General features: G+C 33.8%; 1 pseudogene; it reads left to right on the plus strand.

Moving 5' to 3' along the window:
- The window catches only part of LOC115885378, a 126,801-nt pseudogene extending 115,069 nt beyond the window's left edge, over positions 1–11,732 (plus strand).
- Positions 11,733–12,717: the final 985 nt, after the last annotated feature.

Genomic DNA, 12,717 nt, shown 5'->3' on the forward strand with positions numbered 1-12,717 from the left:
TGAGGAACAGAGTAACTTGGAGAAGAGCAAACACTAATAAGAAACATCGCCCTGTAGCGAAAATTCCTAGTCGTATTATTTAATTTCTGTCAAAAAATGTCAGCAAGAATAGTGATAACTGAAAAAAAATGCCAATGTCCCACTATTTTAGTTTTCGTTACACTGTGCGGCGGCCAGTCTGGAAGTGTGCATTTTATGGATTTTAGTTAGGGACCCCAAAACCTATAAACCTGCAAAGTTGCAAAACTTCCGGACTTTTTTCCATGCAAAAATCCCCATTGACTGAACTACTATCACAACCCTGGATTATAGAATGATTATTTGACGTTTTCTGATTATAGCTCCATGCTGCTGCAATTGAGAAATGCGGGCGCATAGAATTCACGATTGAGGGTTCGATTTAAGTACGAGACTTTCCTCAAACGTTCGCTCAAACTTTCCTCCGATTGTGGAACGAAGCGGGTAGCTGGTAAAATGTAAACACATTTTCTGGCTTGTTCTATTCCGAATCCAGCCGAATTCTCTGCTCGTTAGTGTGGTTTGGCACTTGAAATCTGAATTAAATATGTTTTTCAGTTCCTATTCAGTTCCTCTTTGTTGCGGTGTGGAATAGTATGTAACTCTGCGACAAACTTAATGTTGCGAAGATTTAATTACAATACGTCTGGTATTTTGAAACGATTAACTTTCCTTATATCATTCCTATTTTACCTAGATCATATACAGGGAGGCTCCAAGGAGAACGACAGTTTGTATTGAAATGAAATTTTGTGAGCAATAATAGGTTAATTCAGAGCAATTTTTAAAAATATAGACAGTTCTACATGGTGTCCCCAAAAAAAGTTACATATCAAAGTTATGTTTTTTGTAATGGAACACCCTATATATTAATTGATTTTTGGATTCTGGGAGAAAAATAAAGGTGAGTTTTATAAGAGAAGTATATGACTAAAATGTAAGGTTTTATAAGGAAATAAAGAACAATTTTTTAAATTACAATAAAAGCTACCTAAATTGGAATTTACCCGGTATAGCCTAATATTTAGTTAAATTAACTATTGTACTTTAAATCAAATTAAAACTTGATCCAAAAAGGTATACAGGGTGAGACAAAATTAATAAAGAACATTGGTTACCTTTAAAAGCATGTTACTCTTTTATTTTAAATGGAACACCCAGTATATTATTCCGATATTCAATGAAGAAGTCATGTCTGTTGTGAATACTATTAAGGTTGCCTACCCCTGAAACAAAAATTTTTGTTAGATTTGATCTGAGTAGATCTTTATCTATACTAATATATAAAATCCTTAAGTGACTGACATACTGATTAATCACGATCCTGTTCAAACCACTCAACGTAAGAAGCTCAATTTTGGTATACAGGTTGAGTCTAGGGTGTAAAGGTTCGATAAGAAGGGATTTTTCGAAATTCCAGTTCCAAGAGGGTGAAACCACCCCTCAAATATTACAATATTTTTTATTTAAAAAACAAGTTTCCGAAAAAGTCGCTTAAACACGTATATTTTATTTTGTTTTTTACATATTTTAAAAATTTTTAAAAATATATACAGGGTGTTTCAAAAATCTGGTCATGGATTAATCACGATCCTGCTTAAGGCGCTTGACGTAAAAAGCTGATTTTTGGAAAACCCATTGACTTTAGGGTGTAGAGGTTCGATAAGAAGGGAGCCTTCGAAACTCGAATTCTAGGTGATGAAACTATCCCTCAAATATAAAATAATTTTGATTTAAAAACCGGTGAGTTTTTCGGAAAAACTCATAAACACTTATAGTTTTATTTCTGTTGTTTTACATATTTTATGATTTTTTTCTAAATTTATACAGGGTGTTTGATAAAATATGACCATTGAGTAATCACGATTCTGCTTAAACTGCTTGACGTTTAAAGCTGATTTTTGGCAAACGGATTGACTGTTCAAATATTACAATATTTGTTATTTAAAAAACAGTTGGTCTTTCGGGAAAACGCTTGGACAAGTATAATTCATTTGGTTTTTACGTATTTTGAAATTTTTCAATAATCATACAGGGTGTTCCAAAAGTTAATAGGTAACTTCTTAACCACGATTCTGATTAAATTGCTTGACGTAAAAAGCTTATTTTTGGCAAACGGATTTTTCGAAAGTCAAATTCCAACAAGATGAAACTACTCCTCAAATATTACCAAGTTGTATAATAATATCGCTATATTGTTTTTAGGTTTCATGCTGACATAAATGTCAGAAAAATTTTATTCAGTTTGTATGTTAATGGAAATTCCTGCTTTGCTTTATCATCACCATTACAAATGATTAATTCGACCTGAACGAAGTCGCGGGTACACGCTAGTTATTTAATAAAATCTAGGTGGCTGTCATATGTCTGACGTTAATACTTCAACATAGATGCCTAATTAGTCCAACTTTAACAACAAGTTATCATTTTGTGTCAGTTAAAACAAAAAAAATTCTCAGAAATTTGCCGAAAATGCAAAACTTATCAGAGAACAAGTCATAACAACCGCCAAATCAATCAAGCCTCAATCATTCCAGGTGATTCGATCAATCAGTCATTCGTAACATAAGATTGATAAAAATACTCTCTCTTGCACGTTAGTTCATCTAGTTTAGTTACCATCTACTTTTATACAGAAAAATTCTGTATTTTTGTTTCTTAATTTCAGATAGGGCTAGACGAATGCCTGGATGAAGAAGAGAATAAAACATGGATTCGGATCCTGTAGGAACAACTTAATAATTAGTGCCTTATCCTACATGGTAAGTCATGTTTTTTTTTGTTTCCTTTTGTAATTTTATTTAGTTTTTCCTCAATAATTTCAGGTAAACTCGAACAAATCTTCTTTGGCAGCACCAAAAATCACCCTAGAACCTGAATGTTCTGTATAAAGCAACCATATCTACACGAGCTAGAAACATGTCAAAAACCCTTGTCTAAACAAAGGGAAATGCATCACAGTTTCAAAAAACTCTGCTATGTGTTCGTGCCAGAAGGTTTCGATGGTCCAAGATGTCAGAAAAATTATTAGTTTTAAAGAAAACGGTTTTCCTGGTTCCCACCCTTAGAAATCTGTGATATCAATCATTTAGAACTAAATTTTTTAACGTTAAACCCAAATATAGTGTCTGATTTTATTTTTGGTGGATCTCGAGGAAGGTTATCCAAGACTTTTTATCAACTACGGTTCAGGAACTATCCAAGTAACTGTGAAAACAAAAAACCTCTGCACGACGGTGATTGGCATCACCTTGACGTCTTTTGGAATACAGAAAAAATACGTCTCATTGTCGATTACTGTAAAGGAGCTGATATAGTTGAACTGGAAGACGAGACTGCATCTGGATTCGACTCTAGCAGCTGTCAAAGTGAAGAAAATGTACCAAATTTTCGTGAATATGTCAATATCAACGGTCCTCTTCAAATTGGGGGGTTGTGGATGGATGATTTCGATCCTTCCGAGTATTTTTAAAGATAAAATAAAAATAGGTTTTTAATGGTTGTATAAGGGATGTATATGAATTCGAGGTTGATAGATTTGGGAAATCCGGCCATGTTTCGGAATGTTAGTAAGGATTGTCATTATATGGAAGAGATGTGTCAGAAGCTTAAAGAAAACGTCGGGTAAGGTTTTGAAAAAATGCCAATTTAAAATACAGGATGTTTCAAAAACATGTGCCATCTCTCACGTAAAAATAAGATTTATTTTTCATAGCAACATAGGTCTGGTTCCTGCTTTGTTCATATGTTTTTGAAACATCCTGTATTGATTTTTCTATACAGGGTGCTACAAACTCGAGGTACGATACGAGCATCGGTATCTCTATCGGTAAAATACTATCAGTTAGTCTAAAAGTAACGACAGGAAAAATAAAATTGATTTTTGAAAAAATCACTTTTTCGATGGCATCTTGGTGAACATCCCAAAACGGCAACTTTGCCCCAATTCAACCATCTTCATATCTATTACGGTTTCCGAGATACCAATGCTCGTACCTCGAATTTGTAGCACCCTGTATACCATAAATAATTGTTACTTTCAGTTGTGAAGAACACGGTTTCTGTAATGGAAACATCCATCAAGCCGAGTGTCAGTGCAAGCCAGGATGGACAGGACTAAACTGCTCAATTTCAACAATTCCAACATCATTTAGTGAACAATCCTACATCAAATACGCCTTGAGTTTTGATCCTGATCGTTTTCATACAGAAATCCAACTAAAATTCAGAACACGTGAAAAATTCGGTGAACTATTCCGAATTTCTGATCAAAACAATCGGGAATACGTAGTTCTCGACATCAGAGACTCAGTACTGTGTTTTCGGTACAACTTGAACTCTGTGAATCTAGAAGAAACTAAATTAATGTTGAGTGAGGTGAATGTGAACGATGGGCAGTGGCATTTAGTGAAAGTAACTCGGTACGGTAGTGTAGGAATCATTAAACTTGATGACGGTGAAGGTTTGAAGTATAACGAAACGTTTCGTTTTGTGGGGCATCAGTTTCTGCACATAGACAAGCAGGAAGGTGTGTTTGTTGGTGGTAAAGCTGAGTTTACCGGTGTAAGAACGTTTGAAGTGCTGTCAGATTTTAGAGGAGGTAATTTCTTCTAATTTATTTGTCGAAGAGTTACCTAGATGTACTTTGAAGAAACTAAATATACCTCTGTGGCGAATTCATCGCTTCAAAAAAGTCCTATTAGCAGTATTTCGTCACTGTAAGAAAATCTACAAAATAATAGTTATTTTTTTAAATACTGCTGCGTTAAATAGTTATTTATGATATACGTGCGAAAAGAGTCATTTTATTTTATGAAAAGGAAAGCTTGGTTCCCTTCGAACAAAATAAAATCACTTTTAGCACACATATCATACACTATTTTTTCTACAAACAAGTTTATGCTCGTATATATCAAGGTTTTATTACTTTCTACGTTAATAAATAATTCATAATATGTCATTCCGAAATCAAATTAATTATGAAGTTTATGGTTGCTAGTTGTGAGCACTCACTAGCCACACAAGATATGTGGCTAGGATTGTTTACAGTACAAATGGCAAAATACCCATGGAACTTTTTTGAAGAGTGATTTGTATGAATTGATGAATATTTTAGTATAAAGTAGTGAACAAAAACATTATTTAAGGTTGTATAGATGACGTAAGACTTAACGGAAAGCATCTTCCTCTTCCACCCTCAACCAATGGTACTCAGTGGGGCCAAGCAACTATAACGAAAAACATCCGGCAGCATTGCATTTCAGCAAATTTATGTACTGCAAGTATTTGTCCTGAACCATTTTTGTGCGAGGATTTGTGGAATGCATACGAGTGCACGTAAGTACCATTGATAATTGCTAATTTTTAAGAGCAAAGCCCTATAAAATGATTCAAATTCAAAGGCATATACAAAATAGGATAGTAATAGTTATTTACAGTACAATTGTGTTTATGAACATGATTACAACAACGAGTGTGAACTCTCTGAAAAAAGCTATTAGTATTCACAAATTGTTTTTCTTTTTCAAGTTGCAGAGACGGTGAAGTAACATCACCAGACTCCAAAGCATGCATCGATAAAAACGAATGTTCTGACTTTCCCTGTATGAACGGGGGTTGTTGTATCAACCTGGATCCACCGGTAAAGTACCGATGCGTATGTTCTAGCGGTTTTACCGGTACTAATTGTGAACTTCTCCGTGACGAGCACACTGTGAAGCTGAGTTTAGAAGCATTGTCAGCTATATTGGTGTGCTTATTTATAATTTTCGGTAAGTGGTTTTGTGTCTATTAATTTAAAAAAAAAAAAACGGCGTCCAGTTGGCTGGGAAATGACGATCGATGACATTTTCCATTTAAATTTACATATAAAAAAAATATATAAAATGACATCGATCTTCATTTCATAATCATTGTTGACGCCGTTTTTTTTCGATCATACGGTATTTTGAGACAAATTGTCGATAGATTTATGACCATAGCACTCATTTAAAATGATATATTTTTAGGGTGTATTCCGTTGCTTACCTGTGTAATCGTTTTATGTTCTATTTCTATCGGTTTCCTGAAAGTTTTCTTATTACGGAACACGGTTCGTGAAAAATTCGGTTATAACTAACCAGCGCTAGAAGGCTGGTTTTTCTGGTTTTGTTTGTCAATCAATGTCATTTATGTGACAGAAATCAAGCAAATATTGGGAGCAAAGATTGGGAGTTCGAGTGAAACTATCATTTAATTTCTAAAATTTCTTATAATATTTTGTATTTACATCCAAAAGCAATGAAGGTAGGCAGTAAAGGTAAATAAATTTCATTAACTAAATAGAATGACTTTTTAGGACCGTTTAAATTTATCATGCAACCATTGTTTCTAAAAGTCAGGAACATGACAAACAAGACTACAAGTAATCGTGAATGTTTTGTAAGCTATAAAAATATAAATATTGATTAGATTTGTTTATTTATTGTTGATCTGTTTTAATATTGGACCTGCAAATCTTCACTTGAGCTGTCTAACGAGTTTAACAGTTTATTAATAAAGTACTTTCCAATATTAACCTCCATTGAAAAGAAGAAGCAAACGTAAAAGCAGAGAATAGGTACATTAAAAATGCATAAAAGATAAATTTTATAATAGAGGTAGGTATTGAAATTCAGAAAACGTCAACATTTGACGTTTCCAGTATTTTACCAAACCGTTCCGTATCAAACCGATGTTTTTCTTTACCATAGTTTACCGGTCTGGTTCGCCTGGTTTTGCAACGGAATACAGCCTAATCAAAAGTTGTAGTCATTTCCGGTGAAACAGGAAGTGACCGAATACAATTGAATACGTCAATCACTCCTAATTTATGTCATAATTCTTACAACATACCAAATCTCGTTTTTTTATCCGAAAAAATAAAAAAGTTATAAAAGTGAGCCATTTTTAAGAAACACCCGGTATATGTATACCCCAAAAACTGTACTTAATCACTCTGACGACTATTTTAAATTAAAATATCGATAAAATCGCACCCCAGCTGTACATTTCTGTCGTTATTCTATTAAACTCTGCTTGTCGCGAAAATGTACCCGGCTAAATAAATGATCCCTCCTCCAGTGGCGTAGTTACTCAAAAATTCGTGGGACGAAAAAAATTGAGGCGTTCTCAAATACATACAAGGTGTCTCCTAAATATGTGAGTATTCTCGTGTTCAGCAAGAAAATATCGTCTGCGAACCGAAGATGGCTAAGGTGTACCCCTTCAATGTTTAGACCTCTATTTTCCCATTCTAATTTCTTGAAGACATTTTCCAGTGCCAGTGTAAATAACTTGGGAGAGATGGTATCTCCTTGTCTCACGCCCTTGCCGAGTGGTATTTTTTCTGTTTTGAGGTCATCATCTAATTTAACTTGGAAGGTTGTACTATCATAGATATTTTTAATAATGGAATAATATCTGAAATCAATTCTCGCGTCCTCCATTGCAGCTAGAAATGACCAGGTTTCGATGCTGTCAAAGGCTTTTTGGTAGCCTACAAAGGCCAAATGTAGCGGTATATTGTGTTTTGTTGTTTTTTCAATGACTGTTTTAATTGTTTGTAGATGATCGATGGTACTAAAACCTTTTCGAAAGCCTGCCTGTTCTATTGGCTGATATGAATCTAGTTTCGTAGAAAGTCGGTTGTTGATAATCCTAGTGAAGAGCTTGTCTAGGTGCGAGAGAAAGCTATATCTATAATTCTCTATATTTGTATAATCTCCTTTTTTGTATAATAGCACAACTTCTGCGCTTTTCCATGCGTCCGGGATTCTACCCTCCATCAGACATTTATTTAACAGTACTTCCACGGCATCCACTAATGGTTTTCCGCACATCTTCAGCATTTCAGGTGTAATACGATCTTCCCCTGGGCTTTTGCCATTTTTTATTTGTTGGATCGCTCTCAGGGATCTGGTAAAGCGTGTTGTGCATTTTTTTCGAGTTGTATAATATTGAACTTTTAACTAACTCTGAGCGTGGGGTAGGTAGATAAAGATCTTGCTCCGCGTTCCTGAGTGGATAAGTGTGAGATGGCCTTTCTTGAGAAGCTGATACCTGCTTACGTATTAGGCAAACGGATTCAAATATAAATAAGGAAGAAAGAGTTAATATTTTTAAATTTTTAAAAATGTCCTGGCAATGAGTTCTGCTGTTTAGTCCCAGTGAATATCGAATAGCTCTCTTCTGGAGCTTGAAAATGCGGTCAAATTGAGTCGCACAACACATACCCCAAAATGGAAAGGCATAATAATAATAAATCAAAAAGTGTATAATAAACATTTCTAGCCACTGACAAGTTAAGCTCCTTAGAAACAGATCTTAATGCAAAACAGACAGAACTCAATTTTTTCGACAAAGCTTCGATATGCATGTCCCATTTCAGAGAATCGTCTACAACAAGCCCTAAGAATTTTACAGATTTTACGAGGTCAATGGTGGTGTTGTTAAGTACAAAAGGCTGCAGCCAGTTTTTATACGACAAAGCTTTAGTTTTAGAAATGTTGAGACTCGGGAAGTTCGAATCGCACCAAGATTTAATGGTGATGAAGTCATTTGATATAATCCTATGAAGTAAAGCTAGTGTCGTCCGCAAAAAGACATATTTTGTCACTGATGTTTATGATTAGCAAATACCTAGCCAGGACTAGTGAAATGGACTTTTAATATTATTTAGATGGCACAAATTTTTCGAAATTTTCTCGAAGTTTTTTTTAAGTTTTTGACGTGCCAGAGAGCTCTCTTCAGATAGCTACGCCACTGCCATTCTTCTAGTTACTTCGCGCTAGACTTAATTTGGAGTAGGAGCGTAAAATACGAATGAGTAAACTATTGCCTGCATCGTACGTTCGCTGAGGTGATATATTAACCCGCGAGTAAGTAACGTCGTGCCAGATGAATTCCTCATCGATCATCTTACTCTAATAATAACCAATGCGTTTGTCGCGGAATTTCTGAAGAAACTAGTTAAAATTAACGTCGTTCTCAAGTATAGTAATATACAGGGTGTCACTAAAATAAGTGCAAGTGTATCAAAGGGTGATTCTTGAAGTTCTTGATAAAAGAGACATATTTTCAATTTGTCTCAAGAACTTTTGTATAGAGGTACATTGTGTTCAATGAGCTTATTGTGATTCCAAAAATACGTAGCAGTTCTATGTCCACGAAATATTGGTTAATTCTCTTTCGTGTCTATCGCTGATTGAATTGGAGCCAGGAATGGCTCAAAACGAAATAAGTAAATTACCAACAGATATTCAGGCTGAGGCGACAAACGCCATAATATCCAAACTACTTTCATTTAAATTCCGAATAACTTATGAAAAGGAATACAAAAATTTTCAAAAATGTAGCAATTGAAGAACGTGCGAGAATAAATAAAGTTTTTAACCTATCCCCGCTGTTAAAGTATCATTTAAGCTACTATTTTATCTACTATTTCTGATAGATAAAAGGCAATTTTAACAGTTCCTATGGGAAAAAATAAATGATAAATTTTTGGTCCCCTAATCACGGTTATTTTTTCTCAGTGTACGTTGCTTAATAGCCGTTTATTTTTCGATATTGACTACGCTTGTTTGATAAATGACTTTATTTTGACACTAAACATGCTCGATATGGAACAAAATCACTGAAAAAAACTCATTTTTTCTTTCCACTCTTTTGCAAATCGACATGGATTTTCCTTTTAATTGAAAATCTATTCTTTCCCTTCGCAAGTGATTGATGACCGGTTTCCTAAGGTTGCGGGACACTAATTTCGACCGCTTTAGGGCATTAAATAAAATTTATAACCCATTTTTGGAGGCACCCCATCGAAAAATGACTTAGGGAAGCCCTACACTGACGTAATTAGGCTTCTGTGAAAATTGAGCTTATACAAGAAGTTTTTTTGTTTACTAACAGCCCACCTTCATAATTTCCTTGATACTAAAATAACTGGTATTCGCAAAAGACAAGCAATGGCGACAGCGCTGCCAGATTGTGATGGATTTACGAGATGAATCTTAATTTAAAAGTGATAAACCATATACCGGGTGTTGCATCGTCGGACGGGACATAGGAAATCTCATGTAAATTTTAATGGGGTCAATTATTGGCTTCCCTAATTATTTTAGAGAATAATTCTATTTAGGTTTATTGAAGAGCACTAACACCCACATTCAAAAGAATAACTTTAGATATTTTTAATTAGCCCGTTTACGAGTTATCGCCGATTTCTTTTTAAATATTTCTCCTTTCTTATGGCCCTGTATTTACTTATGAGCACCAGTCAAGGTAAAAAATAACTGTCAAATGAAGTTGTCAGTTCAGAAATTTACGTATTTAGTGCTTCATTATTATTGAAAACTCATTCCTACATCGGAAATCTTAAAGATGTATTTATAAATACAAATTAATATGAATTAAAGTAAAATAAAGTAATCAATTACAAGGTTAATTATAGTATTATAACAATATTCAATAACTTATTAATTTAGGTACTGTTAAATTGTTAGAACTTTAGGATTTAAGATGTTCAAATATTCCTCCATCGACTGTTAGACAATAACCCATCGATCACAAAATTCTCTTCTTACATTCGCTAGTTGGTAAACTGAAATTCTATTGCATTCGGCAGAAATAGCATCTTTAAACTCGTCTAGATTTGGGTATTTTTTATTCTTGTATATCCTGTTTTTTAAATGGCCCCAGAGAAAGAAATCATTTGGCGAAATATCAGGAGACCTTGCTGGAAAAATTTACTGTATGATTTAGGCCAATAACGTTTCCGTTAAAACTATTGTCTAAGTATTCCCGAACAGCCAGCGTACTATATGCCGGGCAGCCATCCATTTGGTACCAAACTTCCTGATTTTCGCCAGCGACATCATGTAAAGCAGGTAAAATATGATTTTCGAGTAGTTCCAAATAATATTCTGCATTTAAATTTCGCGTAAGAAATAATGGCCCGATAATATTGTGTCCGAATATCCCTGCCCAAACATTTACTATCTGTGGATATTGCGTCCTTGTTTCGACAAACCTGTGTTGGTTTTCTTTGTTCCAATATCGATAATTTTGAAACCAAACTCGATAATTTTGAGTGATTGATGACGTGCATCGGAACATGTTTTGCGAGTACTATATTTTAAAATTACTAATGCTTCATGTTATTTTCAGTTCTTGTTACAATATTCGTCTTCTACGGCAGAAGTCAGGTGAAAAAGAAGAAACCCCCCTCCCCTCAGAATGACGTAAGAGAAAACGTCATCAGTTACGACGACGAAGGTGGGGGTGAAGATGACATGACAGCCTTTAACATGACACCTTTGAAAATACCGGTCAGCCGCTCCAAAACTAACGAATACAACGAAAATATTGAAAGTAATAACATCATTATATTTTCTCTTAGACCATTGTAATTACTAGACACTATTTGACGTCATTCCAGGACAAAAAAAGTAATTTAAAACCATTTTTTTATTTTTTTTTTTTCAGTGACCATAATAGATCACAGCACAAACGAAATACTAAACATCGAACACTTGCTCAAGGAGTATAAGGAACGCACCGATGAGGAACACATCTCTATTCCATTCGATGATCTAAGGAACTACGCCTTTGAGGGCAGAGCCCACAGTTCTGGGACCCTGAGTCCTCTAAGTTCAACCCTGTCGAACTAATTTTTTTAGATTTTGGAAAAAAATACTTTAAGGAGATATCAAATCAAAAAATATGTGATATGTTTAATAATTTTTGTTTGAAAAATAATTTTAATATTTCTATTGTTTCGTTTTGTATATTTATATTAATTGTTATTGTTATTTATTGTTAACTAAAAAACGTATCTTATTAACATTTGACGTATTATGTTATGTTATGGTATAACAATTAGATCGTTTTGTATATAAAAAAATATTATGTATAAACTTTTTGGGCCTTTAAAAGTTTTTAAGTAAATATTACAAAATATAATATTTGTTTTTTTTTTAATCTTATTAAGCAAGGCTTTGCAGTGTTGCCACCTATTATATTAAAAAAAAAGAATAAATTATAATAATTATTGCAGACAATTTTCTTTTTCTATAAGCGCCGGTGCTGCCACCATCGGAAAATATCGTAAACAACTAGCGGGACATAGGAAATCCCATGTAAATTTTAATGGGGTCAATTATTGGCTCCCTAATTATTTTAGAGAATAATTCTATTTAGGTTTATTGAAGAGCACTGAAACCCACATTCAAAAGAATAACTTTAGATATTTTTGATTAGCTCGTTTACGAGTTATCGCCGATTTCTTTTTAAATATTTCTCCTTTCTTATGGCTCTGTATTTACTTATGAGCACCAATCAAGGTAAAAGATAACTGTCAAATGAAGTTGTCATTTCAGAAATTTACCTATTTAGTGCTTTATTATTATTGAAAACTCATTCCTACATCGGAAATCTTAAAGATGTATTTATAAATACAAATTAATATGAATTAAAGTTAAATAAAGTAATCAATTACAAGGTTAATTATAGTATTATTACAATATTCAATAACTTATATTACTATTAAATTGTTAGAACTTTAGGATTTAAGAAGATGTTCAAATATCCCTCCATCGACTGCTAGACAATAACCCAGGCGATCATAAAATTCTCTTCTTACATTCGCTAATAAAAATATAAATATATATAAACGACTTATAG

Source organism: Sitophilus oryzae, unplaced genomic scaffold, assembly GCF_002938485.1.
Source record: "Sitophilus oryzae breed Bouriz unplaced genomic scaffold, Soryzae_2.0 scaffold_381_pilon_pilon, whole genome shotgun sequence".
NCBI lineage: Eukaryota > Metazoa > Arthropoda > Insecta > Coleoptera > Curculionidae > Sitophilus > Sitophilus oryzae.